This window comes from Podarcis erhardii (assembly GCF_964252035.2).
Source record: "Podarcis erhardii genome assembly, chromosome: 4".
NCBI lineage: Eukaryota > Metazoa > Chordata > Lepidosauria > Squamata > Lacertidae > Podarcis > Podarcis erhardii.
This window is the reverse complement of record NC_138508.1, coordinates 75,789,458-75,795,457: the sequence shown is the minus strand read 5'-3', so window position 1 is coordinate 75,795,457 and position 6,000 is coordinate 75,789,458.

Genomic DNA, 6,000 nt, shown 5'->3' with positions numbered 1-6,000 from the left:
TCAGCATGAATAAGTGGCAGATGGGGGGAAAAATCTATCGGATCTGACAGCTCTTGCTGTGCTCGTTTTGGGATGCTGAAAATGACCCTGAGACATCCTGGCTGAAATATTTCTTTTGAAGTGAATGAAGCTAGAAAGTGATATGATTGCCGTCCCCTCCTTATTTTCTTTTCCTCGTACTGATTAAAAAGAAAGAAAAAACACACTGAAAAGTATAGGGGATTGTGCGAGCCTCTGTGAGGAGTATCATTAGCATGTGTTAGGCAGCCTGCCCTTTCTAAGCACTATCAATTAATTGCTATCCTAATCTGCAATATCTGGTCCCCACTATTCAAAGTGCTGGCCGTTTCTGAAATAAAGTGCTAATTGGTCTGGACCACAGGCAGGGAGCTGCAGCAACATGCTCTGTAGCTGGAGGAGGCAGGCAGAGAAGAGAATAGCTGGAGACAGAGGCTTTATCCCCTACATGGAATACAAGCAGATTTCTTGGCCCCACTGTGGTCTCGACTCAAACGTGGTTTTGAGGTTTTTCAGGCCATCAAACAAGAGTGCATACTCAAGCAATGCTGAGCAGAAAAACGAAGAATCACAACTAGAGGGATTCCAGAGAGCAAAACAAAAAGGGAGCCCTTCACATATCTGCTTGGATCCAGCTTTCAACAAAAGCTAACAAAAGTGGGGATCCTCAAACAAGATACACCTGGATTTAACTCTGCAATAATAATAATAATAATAATAATAATAATAATAATTGTCAGGGGTTCAGGAGCAGAGACACAGGAGATGGAGCAAATGGAGAGTGAGGAGGAGGAATCCGAGGGGGGTGTAGGCAGTGACAGTGGTCAGAGAGATTCCACGAGTCTCTCCAGCGAATCGGAAGATTCACAGAGAGGAGCGCCGATGGCCAGGGCAAGGGGGGTGCCAAGGGGGAAACCCCAGAAGGAAGGGGCCAGCGGGGACTCCCTGAGCAGCAGTTGGAAATCAGGACCAGCGTCCCCACCAGAGCGTAGTGGGGGGGAGGAGTCCCAGGCATCGGGACCAGTCTTCTCACCACCAGAGGGAGGAGATGAGTCAGGATTGGCCACGCCTCCATCGGAGAGCGGGGAAACGGTCAAGAGGAAAGTCACCGGTGGGCGCGCGCGCCAAGTTCAAATGTACAGGCGAGCGGCACAGCAGGTAGCCCGGATAGGGAGCCAGGTCCTAAAGCCCGCCGGAAGGAAGGGCAAGACTCAGGGGGGTCAGCGTCAGAAGAGTCCAGGAGGGAGGAAACCCCAGGGGGCAGAAGGACCCAGAGGAGGAAGGAACAGCGCAGGAGGTGGAGCCGGGCTAGGATCTTAAACTGGTGCGGAAGGGGTAGTGACTCAGAGGGGACTTCGCCGGTCTAGGGCCAAGACGTAGGGCTGCACGCTCTGGGGTTTGAAATGGAAACTAAACTTCAATAAAGACTCTTGTACAGTACATCAACCGGGCGTTGGTCCTCTGTGAGCTGGGACCTAGAGGCAGCTCTGACAATAACAACAACAACAACAACAACAACAACAACACTTTTTTATTTATACCCCGCCCTTCCCGGTTCAAAAACCAGGCTCAGGGCAGCTAACAACAAATTTAAAACACTTTAAACACTTAATTATAAAAGCAGCATAAAATACAGTATAAAAACATGAATAACGATAGTGAATAACAATGCTATGAACTATAAGCCAACCAATTTTACTTTTTAAAACCCAAGATGCATTGCATTTATATACCCCGAGTAGTAATGATGAGCCACCTATGCAGGAGAAGCCAGGTATATGTAGGGAAGGCATTGTGGCTTGAAGTCACACACTGTTCCACATACTGTTGGAAAAGACCTAGTCAGGAAACTCCTCATGAAGTTCCTGCTCAAAGTCTGTCTTGGGTGGGCTTGGGAGCTGGAAGGTTTCCATGGTAGATCCTTACAAGTGAAAACCACTATGACGTAGTTCCAGGTGGTGGCAGTCTGTGCATGACCTCCAAGTGTCCCTATTTTCCACAGATCCTCCAAGTGTCCCTATTTTCCAGGGACAGACCCAGATTTACAATAGCTATTCCGGTTTCTGATTTGATCCCGGAACGCTCTGCTTTTCCTTAAAAGGGGTTGCGGCACTCATCTCGCTTTATTGGCCAAGGGAGCCGGCGTACAGCTTCTGGGTCATGTGGCCAGCATGACTAAGCCGCTTCTGGCGAACCAGAGAAGCACATGGAAACGCCATTTACCTTCCCGCCGGAGCGGTACCTATTTATCTACTTGCACTTTGACATGCTTTCGAACTGCTAGGTTGGCAGGTGCAGGGACCGAGCAATGGGAGCTCACCCCATTGCGGGGATTCGAACCGCCAACCTTCTGATCAGCAAGCCCTAGGCTCTGTGGTTTAACCCACAGCACCACCTGCGTCCCATGCTTTCCCTTAGAATGTCCCTATTTCATCAGAGAAATGTTGGAGGGTATGGAAGAGGACATCCCTGTTATGTTGGAGGGGATGCATCTACCTTGAACCTGATGGTTGCTGGATTCTGGAAGCACCACCCCACCTTCTCTAACAGCTTCAGCCTTCTGTTCCCACCCCCTATTAGCTGGGGTGTAAGGTCCCCTGCAGCCTTGCCCATTGCTTGTTTCTCTACCCCCTTCCTTCTTGGCCTCTGGCCTCATTCAGTTCGGGATATTGCTGTTTGGAGTCTCATTGCCTCTCCTATGGACCCTGCTTCTTATTTTGAGGCCAGAGTGGCTTTCTGAAGATGCATTATACGAACTGCACCATAAATTCTCTCCCAAAATGGGTATGATTAAAATGGACATTTTTTTTAAGCTTACAGGAACGCGAGCAAAGGCAGTTTGTGCGGCAGATGAGCCATCTGCATCTCCAATATGTGATGAAAGAAGAACGAGCACGTTTTGTTAAAAGAGCTTCGTTCCATATCTGGGAGGAAAGGGCTGTTGTACTGACTGCTATGGTTTTTAAATAGCTCAGCCGCACTGGGGTGAGCTCAGAAATGTTTCTGTGCCATGAGTCCCATTGATTCTAGTAGGACTTCCTCCCACCAAGCAAGTTTGTGTAGGGTTGTAGCTGAGCTGCATATTGTTTCTCAGGAAGAAGCAATAGCCACATAGCTCTTCATCGCTACCAAGTTTTGCTGGCTCATGCCAATGAAGTCCGGGTTGTTGCTACGATTGCAAGCACAGCGAACTTCATGGTCATCCATGCCCCCGAGCAAGAAGTTAACTTGATGCTGGATAGGCCAGTTCAAAGCCTTGTTTAATATCTGCATGACTTGCTCCTTTCTGGGGAATCTCGGAGATGTCAAAAGAGCAAATAATGAAGAAGATCCACAACTGCATCCGCTTAATTAATGTAGCATCTCAAGCGAATAGAGAAATAACAAGAAATGAGTGAGACTGATGGATTTTAAATGCTTATTCCCTCTCTTTCCACCAAAAGGGGCTGAAGGCAGCCAGCAAGATTAATTCTGTCACCAAAGCACAGCCCCCCCTCTCTAATTTTCTTCAATATTAAACAAACAAATACATAAAAAGAGAACAAGCTCATAGGTCATAAACTTAAAGAAGGGTCCTAACCCTTTAAAAACTTTAAAAACGAGGCTGTGGGCTGGATGCAGTTAGTTGGGGCTGCCATACATACAGAATTTCCCAGACATATACAGGATTTGTTGAAAATAGCCTCCTGGAGGAATTTTCAAAAAATCGGTAAAAATGTTGTTGGGGGAGGGGGGAGATTTTGCAAAAAGAAAAGTTCAAAAAAAAGAAAAAAACTCAGCATCTTTGCCTCCCCCAAAAGCTGAACAACTTTGCCCACCCCACCCCCCGCCAGATTAATGTCTGGATTTTCACTTTTTAAAATACGGCAACCCTAAGTTAATCATCCTTAGGTATCACTGAAATCAAGCTGAAAAGTAAGGCATGACTTACTTAAGACCCACTGATTTCAATGGGAACTAACAGAGCAACCCAAACTATAAGAATCCAGCATAGTCTACCTGAGGGTAAATTATCCTGGTGTAATTTACCACGATTCCAGGTAGTGGAGTGGAACTACTGAGAAGGCCTCAGCCTGACAGAGTGAAACAATCCTTTACAACCGAGTTTGACTCACAGCACCCTTTTTGCAACTGAGCCTTCTGCTGACTGAACTGAACAGAGTTTAGAGAGGGGTAAGTCCGCCCTCCTGAATATTGTTTTATTTGATATAACTTGTCTACTTTAAAGTTATCTTTTTATTATGACTTTTTGTATTGGATCAGATTGCAATTAGGTGTGTGATTGTCGTCGTCTATTCCATTGTTTCTTCAGCTTGTAAACCCGCCTTGCGTATAGTAATAGAGAGAGAGGGGGATATACAAAATAAAAGTGAAATGAAAATGAAAGAAGCCATGGTTAGCAAAAGCCTCTGCTGTCCTCCTGCATCCAGATGCTAGCCGTAGTCTCTGAGCATTTCTCAAAAGTGCTGCACATCCCCAAACAAAACATTTCCCCAAGGTTGGGTCAAACAGCTCCTGCGTTTTCTCGCTGACTAGTGCAGGCTTTGCTGGTCAGTCACAGAAAAAGAATTAGGCACATGAAATTCCCCGCCAAGAGATTTGGGAACATCTCCTAAACACGCAGCAGGGGGAGCCTGCAGACTGCTCTGAATGACTGTTTCCGTAAGTGAAGAGCGTAGGGACTGTGTCTTATTTCTTTCGCTGCTTGTGAGTCACACTTTTTGGTGCAAGCGCAGCATGAACATCTCGCCCCTTTTCCAGTTTGTGGCGGACTGCCTAGGGGATTCGTCACTCAGACCGAAACGTGGCGTTGACGCCCATGTGCTGAGAGTTCAGAGAGACTAGTTTTGCCCTGGGGGCGGGCCACCGCAGGGCCAGGAGGCAAGTCCATCTCTCCCAGCCCTTTTATTGGGATTTCTTCCCATGGCACAACCCCTCTTCACAATCCACAACCCATCTTTGGGCTCCCTTCCCACCTTCCTTGAGGGTTTTTGCCTGGCTGAAATGTGTCCCGGAACTCTGCTGAGGTCTCTTGCTTGCCTGGATAGAGGGCAGAAAAGGGTGTCAGTCTGAGTAGAAACCAGCTTACAATATGAAGGCCACCTTTCTATTCGTTGCTCCATTTGCTTTTCTGTCTCTGGTCCCACTCACCGCTGGCATATGGCCTCCAGAAGGTTCTCACGTGGCCCTCAGGCGGAAAAGGACCATTCGTCTTAGGGTAGCAGCGTATTGGTTAGCTTCTAGTCTGGCTTTTTTGTTTTGTTTGCATAATCAAACATTTAACCAGTTCAGAGCAAACTTTCCCCAGACCATCTCTTTGGAAACCAAAGCTTGTGCCCAAATCATGGATGCTTTCATTGAGATTCCTGCATCGCAGGGGGTTGGACTAGATGACCCTTGGGTCCCTTCCAACACTACAATTCTATGATTCTAAATGACTCACTGAGTCATTCCCTCACGAGGCTATCATGGCAGCTGGAGTACATGTCTGCAAGTTGGAAATTAAGACATTGTTGTCCAAAACACTCATATCAGTAGCAGTAGTAGCAGCAGCAGCAATAATAATAATAATAATAATAATAATAATATCAGCCAGTATATGCAGACATGATAACTTCATTCTCCAGTTCCTTATTATTTTGCACTTGACTTTGCAGGGGGCTTCTGACTTAGGCCTTTCCCTCTGAAATGTCCCACTTAGGGTGTCCCTATTTTCTTCAGAGACATGTTGGGACGTCCTTATTTCCATCAGAGAAATGTTGGAGGGTACGCAATGATCAATTCAGCAGATTGTGTCACATTATAGTGATACAGAGGTCCATGTGAGATATTTGAAATGCTCCTGGAATGCAGCCCTGAGGGAACCAACACAAAGCAGCAACCCACCCCCCCCAAACCAACAAGAGCCTGCACCAAAGGCAGTGCGGTGCTCCTCTCTCTTCTACCTCAAGAGCTGGCAATTTTTCATTTACGTGCTAAATT